The sequence below is a fragment of the Protopterus annectens genome, chromosome 9.part0 (genome assembly GCF_019279795.1).
Source record: "Protopterus annectens isolate FY-2018-M chromosome 9.part0, PAN1.0, whole genome shotgun sequence".
NCBI classification, from domain to species: Eukaryota; Metazoa; Chordata; order Ceratodontiformes; family Protopteridae; genus Protopterus; species Protopterus annectens.
This window is the reverse complement of record NC_056743.1, coordinates 1,821,559,884-1,821,582,795: the sequence shown is the minus strand read 5'-3', so window position 1 is coordinate 1,821,582,795 and position 22,912 is coordinate 1,821,559,884.

Here is a 22,912-nt window from a genome sequence, read left to right as displayed (position 1 = left end):
TTAATGATCATTGCTCTAATCAATACTCTATACGTATTATTACAATACCCTATGGCCTTGGTTTGGGCAGTGGTATGTGTGTACACAGTCTATACTTCAACAGTACTATAGCTACATTCTACTTCTCTTACCTGGTAGACCTGTGGAGGGAATGTTTGTTAACAGTACCTGACTGTTTCTACACATATTCTCAGATTCTTAGTTAAAATTCTGAACATACCTCTCAACCTCTTAATGTAAAACATTTGTACAGAGCTTGACAAACTGGGGGTACAAATAGGGATATATTTTAAATATTGCTCTTATAAACTTTTAGAAGGCTGCCAGAGTAACAGGATTTGTTTTAATATGCATTTTCTGAAGGATCTGATGTCTGAAACTCAAATGTATGTCATTATTTCCGGACTACAATCCTGAGATCATCCCAGTGATTTGCCAGGGAAATAGAGGCACAGGCCAAAAATATAAAGCAAATATCTGGACATTCTGCACAAATCTGTGCAGTTGAGAGGTATGATTATACATACAGCTTACTACTACTCCTAGGATTTGAACCATGCCTGTGTGAGCTAAAAATACAACAACTTGCGTTTCATCAGAGTGAACTTTTTAGAAAGTACTGTCTCGTCTTTCAGTGTTTTCTAAGTCTCTCTTGATTGTACAATCTGACCTTGTAATTACATTCTGAGTCTATATTATAAACCTGAAAACCCTTTTGAGCGAATACTACAACAGCAACACATATAGCCCGAACCGCAAATACACAGAAACCCCTAAACCACGAAATTTAAAATCTTGAATCGTCATAGTCGACCAACCCCACCATGCACTACGTACTACATACCCAAACATAATAAATAAACCACATACATACACTAACCAAACCCTACACTAAACCTTACATACATTACTATCTATGTACTTACCTTAACCCGCACCCTATCCCTAAGGTCCGTAACTATCGCACACTGACCCTATGAAGATATAACCAAACAAGCAAATAATCCACACACATACACTTAACAAAACCCTGCTTCTAACCCTACACTAAACCTTACATACATTACCTATCTATGCACTTACCTTAACCTGCACCCTAACCCTAAGGTCCGTAACTATCCCACACTTACCTTATGGAGCTATACCACAGAAGGGCCAACCATGACAAATCGACATTTCAACTTTCGTGGTTTTGGACATTTGCCGTTTCAGATGTTCGCGCAATATGTGTTGCTCTTTTCAGATTCGCTCAAATGGATCTTTGGTCTTCTAATATAGACCCCAACATTCTTATACAGACATTCCTAGACATATTTTTTTATGTAGCACAGTGTGAGAAACCATTGACACAACAGTACTATTCACATACCAGATCTTGATGAATGCAACATGTGAGGCCATACAATACCAGAGTAAACACAACCTGTCCAGGATTTAGAACTTTATTGCCAGGCAGTTACACTTTCATTTAAATATGACCTATATGGGACTATTACTGTCATATTGTCTGGTTTATTCAGTGGAAACCATACACATTTTTTATAGTGTCAGGTGACATTTTACTCTTTTATATTTATTTGGTATGACTACTACAAGCAGGATTGTTACTCACCAGCCTCACAACACAGCCTTTGCAACCTGCTGGCATGAGCTTACTGGTTCACAGCCCACTCAGCTGCAGCTGTAATGAGAATATAGAAACATTTATGCATACCTATCCATCACATTCACAGGCTGGACTTTGGCAAACAATTATTGCTATGAATACTTACACTCTGCTGGGACATCTCCCCTATCTCTTGCTTCTTGGACCCACTTTTCCAAGCGCTCCCTCTTCCTCAATTTCAAGTCAGCATAGTCGTGCTGTACCTGGTCACCACTCCAAGGGATACCAGAAGCACTGGTGAGATCACGGGCAAGACTTTCCCAGGCTTCTGCTTTATATTGGGAGCAATGGTACTGGTCCTACAGCCTTCTCATGTCTTGTTTTTTTTCCAGGAGTCCTACCATGACCTTAGACTCCTGTGTGCCCCAGCACTGCGCCTGGAAGTACATGCCCTCTCCAACACCTGCCATACTGCCTACAGTGGAGAGCTACAACCAGTTATGAGCTGTATTCCCACCTGAGGGGTTTAAATATGGTCAATTTTTTGTCCTTTGCCATGATTGGATAGTTTTGAAAATGCTGAGCTAAGCTAAGCTACAGTCAAACCTGCTTAGCTAAAGTTGGCAGTGCATAAAGGGGTGGGTTCAGCATTGCTTACCAATGGGTAACTCCACTTAGCTGGGCTATTTATTGGTTAGTATTCATATGTACATAATGCTTATACCTAATCAGCATAGCTGTGGAATGTTTAGCATTGTTTATGTTTTATTATATTGGTCTAACACCTGTATTTGATCATTTCATCATTCATTACATGATATAGATTTATTTACCTTCCGTGACATCCCCCAATGTGCTGTGATTAATTTATTCCTGTGTGACTATACTGTATGGGGCACTTGTGTTTATATGTGGGTTTCACTACTTTATTACACTGGCACCTCACATCTGGGCCTGATACACTACTCTGATTGAGAAAAATCAGTTACTTATTACATAAATATGCAAAAAATTTAAATTTTAATGTTTACACATACAAAATGGAAATAGCTTTTATGAGGCTCAAAAGATAAATGCCTACATGCAAGCCATACGCTCTAACCACTATACTATTGCACTTATGTTTATGTTGGATGCCTATTGCTTTTTAACGTATCGTGCCGTTTCAGCTGGACTAAGCATAGCTAAGCAACGGGCACACCCGTGCAGCTGTACTTAAACTTTATTGCATGTAAAAAAAAATGTATTTGTTGTGTCTTTTCTTTGTACCCTTCAGAATATCCATGCTAATGCTGAACTTGTTATTCCATCAACTTTCTGCTTTGTAGGACAATTGTCCCTTATGGCTTTGTCCACATTCCTTACTCTGACGGGTTGGGAGGTGTGCGCTATGTGCTTATGCTAAATCTGTTACTTTTGGCTTGGTAGGGATGATTGTCCCTTATGGCTTTGTCTAGATTTTTTACCCTGATGGGCTGGGTATGTTCCAAGCATTCTCGCTCATTTTAAATTGCTGAACGGCAATTTTGGAGGGCAGGGGCCATGTGTATTGTGAGAGCTCTGCTGCCATGCTGGACAGCCACAGTTTCCTGCACAAACATTTGCTGACTCTGGAGGATGGAAAAAGGCAGAAAAAAATACAAAAAAATAAACATGTCACCACACAGGTCACTATAAGTGCAATTTAAAATATTCAAGCAGGACTGAAGTTTTTCTTCCCTTTTCATTTTTCTCGCAGTTCAGGGTTTTCCATGCCTCTCAGAATCTTGCTCACAGCTAGAGAGTTTGGCTTTATTGGTCTGAAATTATCCATAAATAGACTTAAAAGTAAACATAAAAGAAAAAGTCATTGACATTCAGAATTGCCATTTAGCTGTAACACCTGATATCCTTAAAGGGTAATTTGCATATATCCCATGCAGCCTCTGATACAAGAGATTTAAAGTATCACACAGTGGAACGTCTAGTTTTGCTTGATTTTTCTTTTTGTGTTTTTTAACCAATTGGTTTTCCTGTGTGACCTTTTTACTCATTGTTTTAGTTTGTTAGTTGGGATATTTTGTAGATACCCTAATGCTTATGGATATCAGTTGGGTATGACAACCCGTGTTTCTAAAAGACAAATATTCCTTTTATGATGTACTAATGATGCCATAAGAAGGCAGAAACATTCATGTCCACAGCTAGAGGGTTTAGCTTTCTTGAGTTGAAATTGTCCATAAATTGACTTAAAAGAAAAACTAAAAGAAATAGTCAAGGACATTCAGAACTGTCATTTAGCTGAAACACCTGATAGCTTTAAAGGGTAATTTGCATATATCCCATGTCGCTTCTGATACAAGACGTTTTATGATACCACACAGTGGAAAGTCTAGCTTTGCTAGATTTTTCTTTTTGTGTTTTTTAACCAATTGGTTTTCTTGTGTGACCTTTTTACTCATTGTTTTAATCTTGATTAAAAGATCGTGGATGGGTGTATCTCTGTGCTAGTTATAGCATACTAGCTAGAGAATGGATCCAATCAAATAAAGCCAGTATTGGAGCTCTGTGACTTCAGAACATGTAGCAAATCACAGTTTTCTTAATCTTGTGACTGAGTTACATGTCACTGACCTCAGATAGGTTAGAATTTCAGAAACCTTAGCTTTTATAATTGGATTCAGGGAAGAACTGTAATTAATCAGTAGGAAGCAGTACTTACTATATCAAAGGGAGTTGGACAAACACAAAGAAAAGTGAAAAAAAAGCAAAGTAAACAGAAAGGCACTGGAAAGTTACTTTAAAAAGGTAAATGATAAGCTGAATATAAGACTGTAGCAGCAAACCTGAAATGCAAACATCTGAAAACCAATTACCCACAAATCCTTCAGAAGAATTTACAATACTGCCACTACTGCAGTCCAACTACAGTCAAAGGTGCCAGACTATGCAACATTTCACAAGTAATATTATTTATGAAAAATGCAGCAATAAATGATTAAGTGAGGCTGAAATCTGTCAGTTGTTGACAGATCTGAAACAATTGTGAATGAAACCACAAGACTAAGGCCTCAGAAAGTCAAAATACAATCAGCTAGCTTTTACAAGTAATTAAACGTACAGAGATAGAACGGCAATATAATGTATAAATAATCTTGCAGTAATTCACAATTTTCTCACCACTGTAAATGAAATTACAAGATTAAGGTGCCAGCACAAACAACAGCTTGCAAACAGATATATATTTGGCTAGAACATGGAAAAAAGCAGAAAAGTGAAAATGTATTATAACACAAATTATAAGTGCAACTGAAAATATTTATGCAGAATTGGTATAAAAGTTATTTCTTCCCTTTTTGATGAAAAGCTTGTTAGTCAACATTGAGGGATTTCCATGTCTTTCAGAGTCTTGAATAGAAGACCGTGGGTAGGTATAGCTCTGTAATGGCAATAGCAGACTAACTAGAGAAGAGACCCAATCAAATAAAGCCAATATTGATGACGTTCTGTGACTTCAGAAATTGTAACAAATGATATCAATAAAGTTTACTTTTATATCGTCTCCATTCTAACTCAACTACTATGATCCTTTGCTCCTTTTTACATCTGTAATGTATTTTACTCTAATTTCTCAAAGGTTTTCAAACTTTAGTACATATTGTAAGTAAATAAATAAATAAACATGTTTGATGCAAAACATTATTCTACCACTGTATTGTTTTGCTGTCGTGTACCTGTTATTGTACTTTTGTCTATTTTACATATCTGGTCATTTTCTGACCCTAAGCTGAAAAAGCAATCTTGTAAAGAAGATTTAGGACAGACAGGAAGAAGCAAGAAGAAATGAGGGTACCCAGAAAAGAGGTGGATGGATTCTATGAGAGAAGACCTGCAACATTCAGGAATGAGTTTTGACATTCTCATCTAATGTCTCAGCTCTGTGCAGCATACTGTCCTCCAATATAGCTTGTTCCTTGTCATCTATTCTATGACAGAAAGGAGCTCTACAGGCCTCTCTCCTGAAAAAGGTATGGGTACTTTATTTACATATTTACGAAATGTACAGATTTGTAGACGCATATATACACATTTCTATTTTTTACTGTTTATCATTTTTGTATAACATCCTCGTTGCTATTCTTCCATAATTGACCCCACTCCTTCTTCCATAATCACAATCTAATTTTTCCAATATATCCCATTTTCCATTAAATCAAATTTTGTTCAAACTTTTATTTCAAATAACCCATGTTATATAAATTCTTATCTATCCTTCTGACATATTCCTTCTTTTTATTATAATATACATACATAATCAGAGTTATATCTATATTTTATGTCATTAATATTCTTAATAAAAATTTCTTCACACAACTTTTTCCAGAGTTTCTCCATTTTATTATATTATAAAATCTCTTCCTGCCCACAAAATAATCACACTCTTTCAACTTTCTTTTTTATATGGTATATTCCTCTTTACTGGTAATTTATTTAATAACAGTCTCCATAGGAAATCCTGACACTGTATTATTTTGGTACACCACTTTTTCCCTGACTTTAATGTCTTTAATCACTTCTTCAGGTATATTTTCCTGTGGATTTATATAATAATATTACTTCATCTTATTATTATACCAGCTCTTTCCATCTTTCATTGTATCACCAATTTTTATTTCCCATGTTAATAATTCTCTTGACAATTTTTAATTTATCCGTTTACATTTTCTTATTCTCATCATCTCCAAGCACTTTCTGTACTTACATTTAAATATTCTTACCAATAGTTTTTCATTCTATTTCTTTACCCATGTTTAATGCTCTATACAAATTTAAAGAATCAAAATAAACACTTGGATTTAGTGACCCCAGTTTCCCTTCATATCCATACAACACACCTCTTTTTACTGGGTTTCATCTTGAACCTCACATGAAAGAAAATAATAATTGTACAATTTCCTTTTCATGTTTTTTCGTGGGACCATATAAACATTTGACATATTTACTATTTTCCTCATTAATACAATACTCACCAGATATTTTTTTTCCTGACTGCTAATCTATATATCTTCTACACACAGAATACATATTTCTTTCATTTCTTTTTTCAAAGCCTCCCATTGCATCATAGCTACATCATTTTCCCCCAATTTTATCCCTAGCAAGGACATCTCATTCATTGAAAAATGCACACCTCCAGTTTTCAACACATAAAAAAACCTTATTTTATCTTTATTCAGGGTCATTCCCATTTCCTTTACATCCATCCAGACAAACCAACACTTCCCTCATCCATATTTTGTACTTAGGAACTACAACTATGTTGTCTATGTATGCCAATACTTCTGGAATCACAGCAGCTTTTTGCATCACATATCTAGCATCTTTCATATTATAATGCATACCACTCACTATATCATTCATTACCAATAAAGACAATATTCCACTTATGGGACATCCTTGTCTTATACCATACTTCATGCATCTCTTTACTCAGCTATCCATTCAGTAACACTGTTATTCTATTATGTTGATATGCTGACATACACATTGCCTAATTCTATTAACTATTCCATACTTCTCCATGACATCCCTCAAACCATCATGTCCTACTGTATCAAATGCCTTGCTAATATCAGCTGCCATACATTTTGTATCTCCTTTTTACTTATAATATCATCCACAATTCCTCTCATAACCAATAACAATTTTTGATATCCCTTCCCATGTATACATGTATACTTTCTTCCATAATATCCATCATCCTTCCTTTCATTTTCATCTGTATTCTCATAAAATCTGTGTTATTTAGTGAGATGGGTCTCCAATGTTTTATTTCATTCTTCTCAAATTTCTTCTGTATAACTTTTAATAGCCTACTACATAACTCTTCATAAACAAACCCTTTCTTCAACCATTCTTTCAGTGTATTTACAAAATATTGTCTTTGCTAGTCTTATAATTTCTAGAGGATTCCATATCTTATATTATATAGGCCTGATACTGAATCAACATTTATTTTCTTAAGTAATTCATCCAGTTCACTAATAGTAATTTCTTTTTCACATTTTTCCTTAACTAGTTCTGTATTCTTTTTATTTTATTTTCCATTATTTCTTATTTTCCTTCTTTTATTTTTGAACTTATTTTCCGCATGCTGTGCTACAGTACTCATAATTTGCTCTTGTGTTCTTTTTACCTTTCCTTTTACATTTTTCATTTCCCATAATATACTAATATCTTCCTTTACTATTTTACTCAAATATGAAGATACTTCATCACTTCTGTCTTCTGGAGTATATTTCTACCTCAACAGTAATGCCTTATTTTTTTCTAGATTTCTTTTATATATCATAATATTCTCTTGTATTATTCCTTAAATTCTCTAATACATTTCTATACATTTTCCCATATTTCACATTTACTTCCTTTCTTACATCATTCTGCCATTGGAAAAAAATACTTTTTATACTTCTTTTTAAATTGAATCCACTGATCAGACTGTTTTTTTATAGAAGTCTTTCATGATTATAAGATCTTTCTATAACTGCAATACTTCTCATGCTCCAATGTTATCCCATAAACTCTCATTTATACTTTTTATTCCCTTTCCTATTTTAATGTACTCCCTTTCTTCCATCTATATTGCTAAATGATCTGAAAAAAAAAACTGTCACAACTCTGTCATCATCTGCTACCCTAAACATACCGATAATACAAAAATAATGAATTTCTAATCCAACTGCCTCTTCTGTATTCCATTCACTCTTGTTCCACAAAATTAATTTACCACATTTTATCACTTTCTGTAACATTTTTTTACATAGTTCCCTTTTGTTTTACATTTCTTCTTAAATCTCATCCTCTGCAATTATAATGTTCATGTCACCCACCACATAGTCTAACATTTGATGAAACAGATCCTCTCTTTTCTTGCTAGTTATATATGCATATAATGCTATAATTCTGTAAACATGTTCTCTCCACCTCACCTTCCCATTCTTACCAATGTCACATCCAGTATTTTCACTATTTTTTTTTACAGAACACAGGCACTCCTGAACAATGTTCATTCCTAAGTTCCATATTATATTTCCACTCCTCACTTTTTCTGTTGGCAGTCTTTCTTCACTTGTCAAGAATCTTTCATCCTCTACTTGAATAACAGTCACATCATATTTTGCACACCATTGCAATATCCCTATCTTATACAGTGTTAATGATACTGTTAACATGGTTGTTGCTTTTCCTTCTTAATAAGCTTTGTGGAAATATTTTTAATTTTCTTTTTTTTATTATTTTTACTCTTCCCCCAATTGAATATTTTTCCTGGGTGCATGTGTGAATAATCCTTGATCCTCAGAATTGGATGTTTTGCTGGCTGTAACTTCAAAAAAAAAATTGTATCAATCCCTTCTCCTGATCTCTCTCTTTATGCATGAACACTGTCTTTCTCTATTCATTTCCTCTCAATATTTATTCTTATTTACAGTTTCTTCTTCACCTAATTCACCCACTTCTAAGCCTCTTGTTGTCTTCCTTTGTGTATGTTTTCTTCCCTTTCTACTTTTCTTCATAATTTACTATTTGCTCTTGACAATCCATCCAAAAGTGTTCATCTTGCTTTGTGACCTTTCCCCTTACTAGCTACATTGTATCTTGTCACAATCAGTAATTAAATGATAAAATACCCCACAAAAGAAACATAATTTAAGCCGCCCAGCATGTCATAATGTCCCTCTATGACCAGCCACAAAAATAACACTTGGTAAATATCTCACCATGTTTTTTTTTGTTTGTTTTGTTTTCACATTTCAAAACAGCTTCCAGACTCCACCCTCCATTCCATAAGTTTCGGTCATCTCTGTCTTTCACAATATTATCAAGAGTTTCATACAGGCCCTGCATGTATTTTTTAACATTGTTTTCTTGCAATTCATCATTTTAAACTACAAAGTAAACATGTTTTTAACATTTAAGTTATTACTGGAAAACAAACAATTATTCCATTGATAAATGTCTTTCTTTTTGTTACACAGTTCCAGAAATGTTATCATCTTCAAACCCATAACAGTTACTAAATTGTCCCATCATAATATCTGTCTAGGACCATGTCATTTCTTGTTTTTATTCTTTCAGTTGGTCTACTTCCTTTTTGAAGACAGTTTTACTTGCAGTTTGTTGCTGAGCTGCTTTTTTGCCTACTGTCTCTGCTGCATAAGGTTGTGTTACTGCATTGTCTGTTGCCACAGAACCAGATACATTCAGTTTGCTGCCACTGTTTTGTTTCAATTTCTGTCACTTGCTGCATAACTTTTAACTGTTGAATTCTCTGCTGCTACATCACCTGGTTCCTTTTCCACATTACCATCTTCAGAACTTCCTTAAAAGTTATCTGACATATGTTCCCATGTAACAGCAAAATGTTCACCTGGATCACCCTGCTTGATTATTTTAACAGAGCAACATCTGCAAGCCCTCGAGAAGCCAGGTCTGTTATCAGCACCACTTCAGCAGACTGACTTACTTCATTCTCTATGGTGACTGCTAAATGTTGCTCATTTCTTAAACCCACTACAGAGGAATATTTATTTACATTCTGAGACTCCATATTGAACACATTTTTCTTTAAATTCTCACTTTCCATCTCCAAGCTCTCCATAGCTTTTCTCTCCTTCTCCACAATACTACTTCCCTCTGGATTCTTTCTTGTTGCTGTAAAAGCCCTGTGGTGCCATCTAAAAGCTCCAAATAGTTAGGGAAGTTTCCTGGTGTCCCAGCTAAATTTCTAGTAGTAAGTATTGTTGATCACTGTGTATTTTTAACCTACTCAGCCACTGTAGCTAGACAGCATGTGCATATAGATTACTGAGCATGTGTGACATCAGTGACATTTTGTGTAGTCAGGCAGTGTGAATGTAAGCTTGTATGGAGATGCACATGTGCATGTTAGAAATAACAAGTCAGTCAGTAAGCATATGAAGTACAAAGTATATGTGCAAGTTACAGCTCCTGATGTGTGTATATATAATAAATGACTTGAAACCATACCCAGCCTCAGTATCTCATTTGAATACACAAGATAGGTGACAAATATGAATATCACTTCAGGTCTTCCCTAGAAAGAGAGCACTCACCCCATGCGACTAATCTGGTCAGCAAACAATAAATAATATAAAACTGTATTGGTTGAAAACCAAACCTCATTTTGTGCACTAGCTAGTTTTTTTTCTTCCTATCAGTAAATACTGTACAACATATATATATATATATATATATATATATATATATATATATATAAGAAAATTATTGGAACACAAACGTGTCAGTTATAAACAGACACTATTATCATAAGAAATGCTTGCTATCATTACAAAAAGTATTCTTCTGTTCTTGCCTTGCATTTTTTGGCATGATCAGTACAACATTTATTTATGTATGTACTTATTTATTTAATTTGCATTTGTTTACTGGTAAAGTCTGACTGAAAAAAAAACTGAAGTACAGAGAGAGAACGCTCATGGAAATACAAAAAAATGCAAAATTTAAGTACAGTAATACAGAACTGTAAAATAGAAGAAAGGAAAATGTATCAAATACCCTTGTACATTTACAAAAAATGAAACATCTGGCTTAGCCATTTCATAATTAAAAAAAAATAGGCTTTATAGATCTAAGCAGAAAGATGAGGTAATGTAAACTAAATAAACCACTAAGAACAAAGAATGTAAAGTTTAACATAAAAATATATTCTAGAACTAGACTATGTAAATACACTATATACACATATGTCAGACAAGGAAATGAAGGCAAGTCAAACAAGTAATTGTTAGACATATAATGAAGCAAGGAACTCATAGATATCATCATCCTTGATTCATGTGTATACTGAATAGTAGTGAAGCTGCATAAGGTAGATAGGGAAACATTAGTTTAAGGCTGTATTCTAGATATTAAGAAAAAAACATAAGGAGTTAGACAGTGAACAACTACATGGTGGAATTTAGATAAATCAAATGGTTTCAAGACAGAAAGGGTTAAAATACATAGAACTGGTTTACAATGTGGCAGCTGAAGAGTAGAAGAACAAGGATGGTCTCTACGATTTCGACTGGTGATCTACAGAACACTAATATTAATCAGGAGTTTTCAATGACAAAATAGGTTTATTATATTAGAAATGGTTGTGGGTTAGGCAGCCTCATATGCATTAGTGGATAGGGGAGTAGCCTGGAATAGGAAAGGTAGATATGCACTGGGATGACAGAACAGGAAGAGATACGAAATTAAGTATGTAATAATGTGTACTGACACAGCCAAGATGCTTTCAGGTGTAGGGTGACATGAGTTGCGAACTTATAAAGATTTCTCTGATCTCAGTAGAAAAGGAAAGCTGTTTCACATTCTGGACGCATAGTCTGAGTAAAAAAAAAAAGCATCATCGTCATCTATATTGTAAGATTTGAAAGTTGTTCCACATTCTGGACGCATAGTCTGAGTAAAAAAAAACATCATCATCAGCTATATTGTAAGATTTTATTGAGTGAAAAAGAAATATATTTTGGAACTGAAGACTTTATTTGAAGATTATAACCGAAGACTTTTTCTAAGAATGTGTGTTTATCTGACTAGGTACTTAATGTTGTGTTCTGCTTTTAAATGAGATAAGAATGGGAATTTGGTAGTCCCAACTGGTTAACCGTACCACAGGATCAAGCAGTGATTAGCAGCTAATGCTGCTGTATTATTATTACTTTTCAATATTTCCAAATATAAAATGACCATTTGCTACAGCTTTAATGTGTTCAGCTTTGGCACAGAGGTTTATGCTGATAAGTATGATGTGGCAATTAAATTAGCAGTCGGGTTCTGCAGATGTTTTTTTAAGCCATAACCTAGTCACAAAGACAAAACCGATATGAATGCACAGCTTAAAGTATCCAATCCCAACATCATGTCTCTGAAAGGAAGAAGGGCATAGATAGTCAGGATGAAGCTATATAGACAGTAAGTAAACATAATAAAAATAATGATAATGACAACTGTCGCTCGTCCCTGTCTGACATAGATGACAAACACGCAGGGTAGTTTGTTTACATGCTTTATTACAGAGAAACACATCAGGATGGATTGCAGCATCACAAAATATAAACAAACTGATTAACTGACAGACCTTAAAGACATACATGCTTACATCTCAACAGCTTACTACAAAATGGCAGTCAGACGTGCACGTGCTCGGTATTTATACACTTGTGCAAGCCCTTAGATAGCTTCTTAAAGATACATAAACACACACTGATCTACAGCAATGTTAATAAAATAATAATTATCCATACATAAATATATATAAAAGTTTTTGTAAAAGTTGTAAAACTCTACGGTTATAGATAGTGACCTGTAGCTAGCCATGATATGGTGAGGGACCTTATCTATGGTGACTTGCACATGGATGAGCTCCATGGTATCATCCTGCTTAACCAATCTGGAGGTATGTTTGTTTCTAACATACACTGAGAAACCTCGACCTTTGGCCCCAGACTTTGTTGTTGTTGGATCAAACCCATAGAAGATACTGTAGTCTTGCACTGCCAGAGCACTTTCTACAGCTTTAAACCAAGTTTCATTCATGGTACAGATGTCTACATTCTCCACATGGAGGTGGGATTGAAGGTTGTAGAGCTTTTTGCTTAGGCTCTTAGCACTGACCCATAACACAGTAGGATTGCTGGGAGACTTTTTCACTATGTTGGAAGTTTTGTCTTTTGGCATTGCCTAAAAAGGTTCTAAGGAGGTGGAGAAAGTTTTAACCAATACCCAAAAGCTTAGGGAGGACAGGTGCAGCCCATCCTTGGTAAAGCAATATGGCTTTCTGCAGTTATTAAAATCAGTCATTTTATGTTCGTACTGTGGCATCATCCTTGGTGAAAGTAGAATGCTGCTCAGTGCAAGGCTGTGTCTAATATTCCAAGAGATACATTATGTCTCCTTTCATATAGTCTAGTGAGGCAGGTTTCATGTCATTTACACTCATGTGGACTATGATAGATTAATATTGGTACCTGAGATGCAGTGACTTGAGTGCATGCATGATATTGTGGGTCTTGGCTCCAGATTGGAAATTAACCATTATCTTCTCCTTGTCCATTTTATTGAGTAGGGCATCTGTGCATCACACAATGTATTCTCCAATGACAAGAGTACTGGGTAAAGTATAAGCTTGCCTTATGGGCTTCACTCTTGGAGTACCATTAGTTGTAGGCTTATGTGACACGTTTGGTGTTGCTTTTGGTGTGTGCTTTAACGATTGCTGAGGAGGAGTGATCTCATTGGGTGGCTTTGGAGATCTTTAATATTTGGGAAGATTTCTTTTAAGCACCTCGACATAAAACAATCTGCGTGTGTGTGTGTGTGTGTGTGTGTGTGTGTGTGTGTGTGCGTGTGGTGAGTGGTGTGAGAGGGATATAGTGTGGGGATTTTTGACGACCTTGATGGTATGCAAGATTTTTGCCACCAAGAAAGTTGTATATTGACAGGTCTCACATACTATGCTAATTTCTTTAATGATTAACTTGTTGTCTGAGAAAATGAGACAATTGCAGCTTTGCCTTAGGCTACCCGAATCTTCCAAGCTGACTTCAAGGACATTAGGACATTGCATATCTATGTTGTCTGGTCTTGTAATAGGGTGGGTTGTTTAGGATAAAGGATTGGGTTTTAGCAGGGTTCTCCTAGGGTGTTTCTGGGGTTAAGGATAAGATGTTATATACTGCTTGTATATGGTATAATGCTCATATATGGCATAAAGGCTGAAATCAGGCATACACCATCCTCTCCACTTTCTTAGCCACCTTAACTTTCCCTTTGCAGTCCTTCTTTCTTTCCGATTCAGAGCAAATTTATGACAATGACTTTGAATTTTTCCCTTCCAACTGCAGCATGTTCCTGCTATAGATAGGTGCCTACGTGCATACAACACTATAGGTAATATCATCATTTGAATTAAATTAATCATTCCAGTCAAAGTGTACCCTTAGTGGACCACTGCCTGAGTATATAAGAAATTGTATTATAAGAAAAAGCAAAGGCAGTCTTAAAGCAACACTTAAAACTCCGAACTAAAAAAAACAAAAAAGCAATTTCTAGAACTAAGTGGTTACTGAAATAATCCAACTGTATGCTTTCAAAATAAACATACAGAAAGATCGTTTTTGAGCTGTGCACTTTTGTTCAGTTTAATAGAACTTCTTCAGAGCTAAAACAAACACTTAAAATGGCCAATATATATCCTAACTTTAATTGATTAATTAAACACGACTACTGAACATAATTAAAACTGATTTAAAGTGACAAGTGCATACATGACATCCATTATATTCATTGTGACTTAAGCAAACATTTAATCTTAATACTTTCATTTAAACCTGGACTTTTGTTTGCTTCCAATACAGTTTGCCAGTTAACTTCTTTTACTTCAAATTTGTTGTATAGGTCGCCACCATACAACTGAAAAACTACATGATCTATGATAAAAAAGAAAACTTATGAAATGCTTGACAATTAAATGTATGCTTTCGTAATGCATTTGTAAGGTCTTTGTTTTTAATAGCTAAAATATGCTCTTAAATCCTCTTTGACAATTTTCTAGTAGTTTTTCCTACATACAAAACATTCACAGGTCTCACAAATAGCCAAATAAACAACCTTGCAAGAATTACAGTTGAATCTGCCTATGGCCCAAATTTGTTTTTGTGAATGTTTTAAAATAATATTAGAGCCTTCATATGTATGACATACAAAGACCTTGGGCATCCACTGAAAATGGGCTCTGTCCCAGTCGGACTTCCCTCGGTAAACAAATGTTACATAAATAATAAAATAAAAAGAGAAAATAAATAAATATACCCACAACATTTACATCTGTTACATATAAACATCCCATGTTTATTCTAATTAGAATCACCTGTGCTTTTCAAATAATGCCTTAAAATTAAAACTTTTCTTATAAGTAAATAATATTTTTTAAAACCAATAACTGAAGATAATTTTTATTTTCAAGTATAATTTTGCAATTATCACTCATAGACTGCTTTATTTTGCTAGAATCTAATGAGTTGGTAGGGGAAAAGCTCTTAAATTTGATTGGTCCTCCTTACATTCACTAATGTTTCTCTTAAATTAACAACCTCAGAAATAATATTATTAAGTTCATTAGATGAAGATCCCTTATCTAAAAGTAGCTGTTTTAAATAAACAATCCCCTAGATTATATAAAATGTGTAGGCATAATGTAGAGCCTACAAAGAATGTTAAAACTTAAACTTAAAAGAGCTGAAAACAAAGTGACGGAACAACTACTAAACACTTTATTAAAAATAAAGACAATAAAAACAGTGAGCACTTTCGCGTCAGACTAGGGGCGTTTCATCAGACTTAATCCAAAAGGAGCCCCAGCAAACTTTTATATGCACAAATTCACAATCATTGTCAATTAACTCAATTAAGCATCTAAATTAAATATGCAAAATATATTATTATTTTTTATTATTCTTTCATATATTCTGATAGGTTTCTATGATCCATTATCTGTTGTAGACTGTTGTAGTCTCATGACTTTGTAGATTTAGCTAGTAGTGTATTTTAAGATGGAAGATGTATTTTGCATATTTAATTCAGATGCTTAATTGATTTAGTTGACAATGATTATGAATTTGTGTACTGTCTATAAAAGTTTAATGAGGCTCCTTTTGGATATATTCTGATGAAGCTTTCTTAGTTTGACGCAAAACTGCTCACTGTTTTTTTGTCTTTATTTTTAATAAAGGTTTTGGTGGTTGTTCCATCACCACGTTGTCACCTCTTTTTAAGTTTAAGGTTTAGTTTTTATCTGTTTTGAAGAGCTGCTTTATTCACCTGACCATTGTGCTGTAGATATCTACACAAAATGTTACCGTGTCTTTATACACGGTTCCACCTCGGCAGCACACCATGTATAGTAATCATGGTGCATTGCACAGGGAGAGCCATGAACATGGTTATTGAATCAGTATAGGGTGTGTGGCGCTAACTGTGTCTGCAGATGAGTAACACACTCCCTGCACAGTCCAATTGTATTATAGCAATGTAATTTAATTTTTAAAAAAAAATTTTAAAAAGCATGTTTGCACGGTGTGGAGTGCAGCAATGTTAAGCAGTGCTGAGATACCTGGAAGACATCTAAAAATAGAAACTGGATGTATAGTTTCATAGTTTCATAGTATAGTACTAGGCTATCTGCCCTGGGGCATTTGTAAGCCTAGCTGTAGTGATGTGGCTTTTGCCACCCCATGAAATGGTACAAAAATGTACAGAATAAATCTAGAATACTGTGCCTCTGTCTAGTAGTGACACAATGAAGGTCCCTTTATATAATAGAATTAGTTTACTGTGCCCCTGTCTAGTAGTGACACAGATGTGACACCTGGGGTAAACTTACGATCTCCCATCCACTCATCAAGATTTCTCTTGAAGAGAGTCAGTGAGGGGCTCTGCCTAATACGAACTGGGATCCTGTTCCAAAGCATGGGAAGCCTCTGGGTTATGAATCTATCCCTCCAGCATGTCCTATTCATACTACTGCCGAGGTTTAAGTCTTTAGCTCTCGTGGTCCTGGTGGATTTGGATTTTTTGAGGTGGAGCATGTCCATCAGATCCTGATTGGACATGGCCTTGTACGTCAGGCAGAAATCACCTCTGAGCAGGCAGTATGCTACTGAATAGAGCTGAAGTTTCTTTAGTCTGGCAGAATAAGACATATGTTGGAGACCCTTGATCCTTTTGGTGAGGTACTTTTGTGGTCTCTCTAGCTGTTGCAAATGCCGGGTGAGGTACATACCAAATGGGGCATTGTACTCAATCATGGGTCTATTTAAAGGTCAAGTTTAAGTGTAGGTGAAATAAATCCAGGAGCACAAAAGCAATCAAGCGGACAACCGGAATAAAAATATATATAAAAATTTATTGGTAATAGCTTTCGGCTGCGAACTCCAGCCTTCATCAGACAATTTTAAAACTCAAACTACAATCATTTTATAGCATTTACATAGTCATCAATTACCTAATTCAATCAATTAATTAATACTGATGGAAAACTGCCAAAATACTGCCAAAATGCAGCTTACACCTATCTGAATACACTAATGTTATGTAACATTTTTCAAATAACTTACCGATACTGAAATATTAAAAATTCCAAAAATATACACATACTACTTGATATATTGCATTTATTTTTGAAATACAAATTATGCTAATTCTTTTTAAATTTTGGTCTGTTGCATTTAGCTAAGCTCTGCTAAGACCTGCTAAGCACTGCATAAACAAAATAACAGCTGATAATGTTTATGCACTGCTTGACACCACTTGGCTGGTTTGCACACCATGAAGCACTGCTAAGCATTGCTTGGCTGAGCTGAGCCTGAGCTGGTTTGCGTGGTGCTAAATGATGCGCTGCATTTTTAAATGTTGCCAATGGCATTTAAGGGTGGGAAAACGGGCTATATTAAGCTCACTAGGAAGGAATGCAGAATAATTTCTTGGAGTTCTACCTGTGTAGTGACTATGGATGGCATTGGAGAGGGTGCACACTTCCAGGCACAGTGGTGTGGCATTCAGGAGTCCAGGGTCATGGTTGGAATCCTGGTGAAAAGACATGAGGACTGGCTGGTGCAGGGAGGGTTCCAGGGCTCAGAGTGCAAGGCAGAGGCCTGGGACTGGCTGACACATGAACTCACCAGTGTGACAGGTATCCCCCCACAGGTGAGCAGGTTCATCACCACTATGATGACATGAAGCATAGAAAGGGGGATCTCTTGCACACCTGAGTCTGAGAAGCTCAGGCAGGGAATGCCCCACAGTTTGTAAGTAATTTTACCTTTGTTTCACCAATACCTAATCTGAATGTCTGATAAACTGGTATGCATGATGCTGTGCTTCTCTCCCAAAAGCTGCAGAGGAGTGGGCTCACAACATCAAGGCTTATGCTGGGTGCTTGGCCAGATTACACCATGAGTGTGGTGAGTACAGATGTATTTTGCTATCTATAGTCAAGTAAGCAAGGAAGAGTAAAGCATTAACTGAGATTAGGTATATACAGTAAAAATTGTATTGCAATGAATGTGGACTTACATGTGTATTGCAATAAGTCCATACTGCCAACTGTAGTGCAATATGCAGGGAAGACTAAAGCATTAACCATAATAAAGTATATGCAATAAAGTTTGTAGTGCAATAACTGTGGAATTACAGCTGTATTGCAGTACCTGCATAATGACAACTGTTGTGCAATAAAGTCTTGAAACTATACCAGTAACTGCATGAAGGTATCTCTAATAAAGTCTGTTGTGCAAAAAGTGTGGAGTTAGGCCTGTTTTGTAAGAAATCAATTATGACAACTGTTGTGCAAAAAAAAAAAAAAACGCAAAACATTACCAGTACCTGTAAGAAGGTATATCTAATAAAGCCTGTTGTGCAATACATGTAGAGTCAGAGTTATTTTGTAAGAAATGAATTATGACAACTGTTCTGCAACAACACATTAACCAATAGCAATAACACCAAGGTAAATTATAAACATCAGGATTGTCGTGTTTTCACCATTGCATGTCAGCTATATGCATTCAGGCTGTAAGGTACAGTGCTGCAGAATAGTATAACAGTGTAATAGCTGTAGACTGCATAAATAAGCCATATTTAGACACTGTTTGTTGAGTCACAGATATTTCAACACACTAACAATATATTGTATACATCTGCATTCTATGTAGCAATATGTGGGTTACCTAGTGTCTCTGTCATGCTTAAATTTCATGCATGTGTGTTCAACTGTCACTGCAGTCTAGTATAAAACTGTACTGCTATTACCAGGTCATATTTTGGTTCCTTGTGAGCTCTAAGCAAATATCAGTCAGTCAGTAGTTAGCAGTGATTCAGTAGCTCAGTTTGTTAAATGCTCTTCATGAAGTACATTTTGCCACACACAGACCAGGGTTTGAATCCAGTGGTATGTAGATGGCTAGAGTATCCTACCCTTCTACAGTTCAACCAGCTTATAATAGCACATAAAATACTCCATCAACCTGATAACACTCCTGACCTCAAAAATATTCTCACACCTCATAGTGCCCCCAGGCCATTATGCTCAGTTGATGAACTAATGATACCGACCCAGAACTCCAACAACTCTGCAGGTGATGCTATATTTGCCAACTCAACTGGTAAAATCTGGAATCTACTCCCTACTATCATTACCAAGGAAACCTCACTACCCCTATTTAAAAGACAAATCAAAAAATACCTCACATCTCATTGGCTATGCACTTGTTCTAAACCTAACAACTTCACTAATGCACGTCTTGCTACCCAACCTGCTGTTTAGCCAAGTATTTATGCCTCATAGCATTTGAATGTCTAAGCATTGTGAATTATTAGATCTGATTGTATTCTATGTTCACATTTTCTGAAAAGTCTTTGCCAATCAGGTGTAAGTCTGTACATTGTGTATATTGATATCTGCCTGTATTCTTTGTTGATATTTTTCTAAACATGTCTGCCTGAATTTATCACTCAGTGATGTATGTACTGTATCTGTTTTGGTATGTGGAGCTTTTCTCCCTGGGCCTCCACTGAAAATGAACATATATCCAGTCTGACTATCCCGGTCAACAAATGTAAAATAAATAAAAATAAATAAATAAAATAAAAATTACAGTATCAGTCACGTAATGATTATAGATTTTCTCTCCACAGGAACTACAGTTAAATGGGTGAGGTAGCCCATATTATTTGTAAATAATTGTGTGTTTAGATGTCACAGACTGTTACTGTTATTACCAGGAATGTGAAAATACAGCATACAATAAAGGAAGTCAGTATAATAATAAAAGAAAAGAAAAGAAATAAAATGTGTAATCTTTGGTATGGCTTGTATGCCTGGAGTGTCTGTTAATGGTTGCTGCAGTCAATTAATACATTTGATGCAGATGTTCTCTGCAGTCACTGCTATTGGGTTCTCTCCCAAAGCCTGCCAAGCAAGGTGTAATAGTTATTTACTTTCTGTGCTGTACACATACATGTCTCTCAAGTGTCATGCTGTCACATAATGTAATTAGTGCATAATTCCTCTGTCACAGATTTATCATCAACATGATTATGTAAATATCAACGTATCACTACATCAGCCCACAGTACACCTTGGTAGTTATATTGGTCCACCTGATGTGCAAGTGTTCTGTGTAGCTGTGTACCTGCAGTTATTGCTGCTTGGCCCATACTGTCCCATGTGGATAGCTTGAGAGGTATGTATTTGCTGCAGCAGCTATAGGGCACTTGTACACAAAGAAAGGACAGACCTGTAGAGAAGATAGCAGTATTGCTGCCAACTATATAGCCTATAATGGTATTAATGGAGTGTATTTCTCTCTCTCCCCACATATTATCTTCATTTATTTATTATTCTCATTCATTAATTATAGTTTACTATTAACATATGTTGTTAGAATAAACTTTATTTTGGGGCATGTGTTTTATTATTGTTATGTATTAAAATGGTTACATATTAACATATCTTGTTGAATTACCTATTCTGATGGCCTTATGCCATAATTGTTACTGGAATGCTGTTAATATACTGACTGTTCTATTATTTATTGTTGTGTTTCACATAATATGCATTGAAATGTAATGGGGTTATGTCCAATGTTTTGGCATGCTGTTATTACTAACTAATTGTTCATAACTAACCTACACTTATTCCTATACCTCCATCACCACAACATGACAGGGTAGGCAGTTCCCAGTGATCCGGATACCCAACCTCAGCTAGCCAAGGCACCAGGTCCTGGCACATCTGGGACCCAGACTGGTGGTGCCCCCTCCACTGCCCCTGCATCACCTCCAGGTGGAACCGCTTCAGGGGACGGGGCCTGGCCTCCCCTTGGGATTGGTGGTGGAGGGGTGGTAGTCACCCAAGATTAATAAATGGCCATGGTGGACACGATCATTCATCAGAGCTATGAACATTGCCTGCACTGGATTGAGGGCACACTGGACAACCTGGTGGGGAAGGCTGGCCCTGGCACCCAGCCTCCAACACAGCCACCATTGGGGCAGTGAAGGAGCAGTGTTGACTGCCCATGGGTGGGGATATCAGTCATACTGCTGCCATCTAGAGGCACATGTGTCTCAGATTCCACAACACCCTCCCCTTCCAAGGTGTTTACCCCCCCTCATGTGTCACACACTGCCCCTGTCTGCTGTCTTGTCTTTCTGTAATTGCATCCTCTCCTACCCAGCTTGCCTCCCCACACATACCTGTATTCCTTCCCCAACATTCCACTCTCTCCTTAAAAAAATGGGCACCTGTCCCACAAAAAATATTGCCCCATACATAGATCTCCTTTTCACACATGTGTCCACTGGACACAACTAATTTGGTCCAATTGGCGTGACCACACATTTATGTTGTCCTCACCCCTCTCTCTGGGGTTTGAGGGTCCAAATCCATCCACAAAATCTGTCACAATGCACAGTTGTTGCTGTACAAGAAATGGAAAGATATGGTTCTTTCCTACACTCTTCCTGCACGCACATCCCTACCTGCCTTTCACTATGTTTTTCCTCCTGCATGCCCCAATTTCACCACTGTCCTGTCATCCCCTTTTTCTTTTCTTTTTAATTTTTTAATGCGGGTTTGTGCAGAGCTAAGCAGACACATGATGCAGCATGACATGTCACACCACGGAAATCCATTTAAATCAGCTTTAATGAGCCTTAATATTCTTATGTGTTTCTCACAGTGTTAGGCACATGTACAAAATAACCACCTCTGTTAAGTTTTGAACCCAGGCTACTGTTAACTACAGCTTGCTGCATTAATCCACTGTACCAGACAGATCTTAATTAACAAAGGTGTTTCCAGAAAAAACATGCTGATTGCCACTGACAGACTGAAATTAAACCTAAAGGGAAAAATGGGAGTGTATCTGGGACTCTGATGCAAAAAATAAACCAGTAGACAGCCAAATAAGTTGGCAGTACATGAGACCTGGGATAGCAGGTAAATGTTTCCTTTTATTTGCAACATTTTTATTATTTATTTATTTTTATTTTATTTTATTTTACATTTGTTGACCGGGCTAGTCTAACTGGATATATGCCCATTTTCAGTAGAGGCCCGGGCAGAAAAGCTCCAAGCATAGGCAGTGACATATCATATATTACATGCAAAAACAAACAGAATATAAAGTAAAAATAATTGTTTTTTTTTTTTGGCCTGGTTTACAGATGTACAGA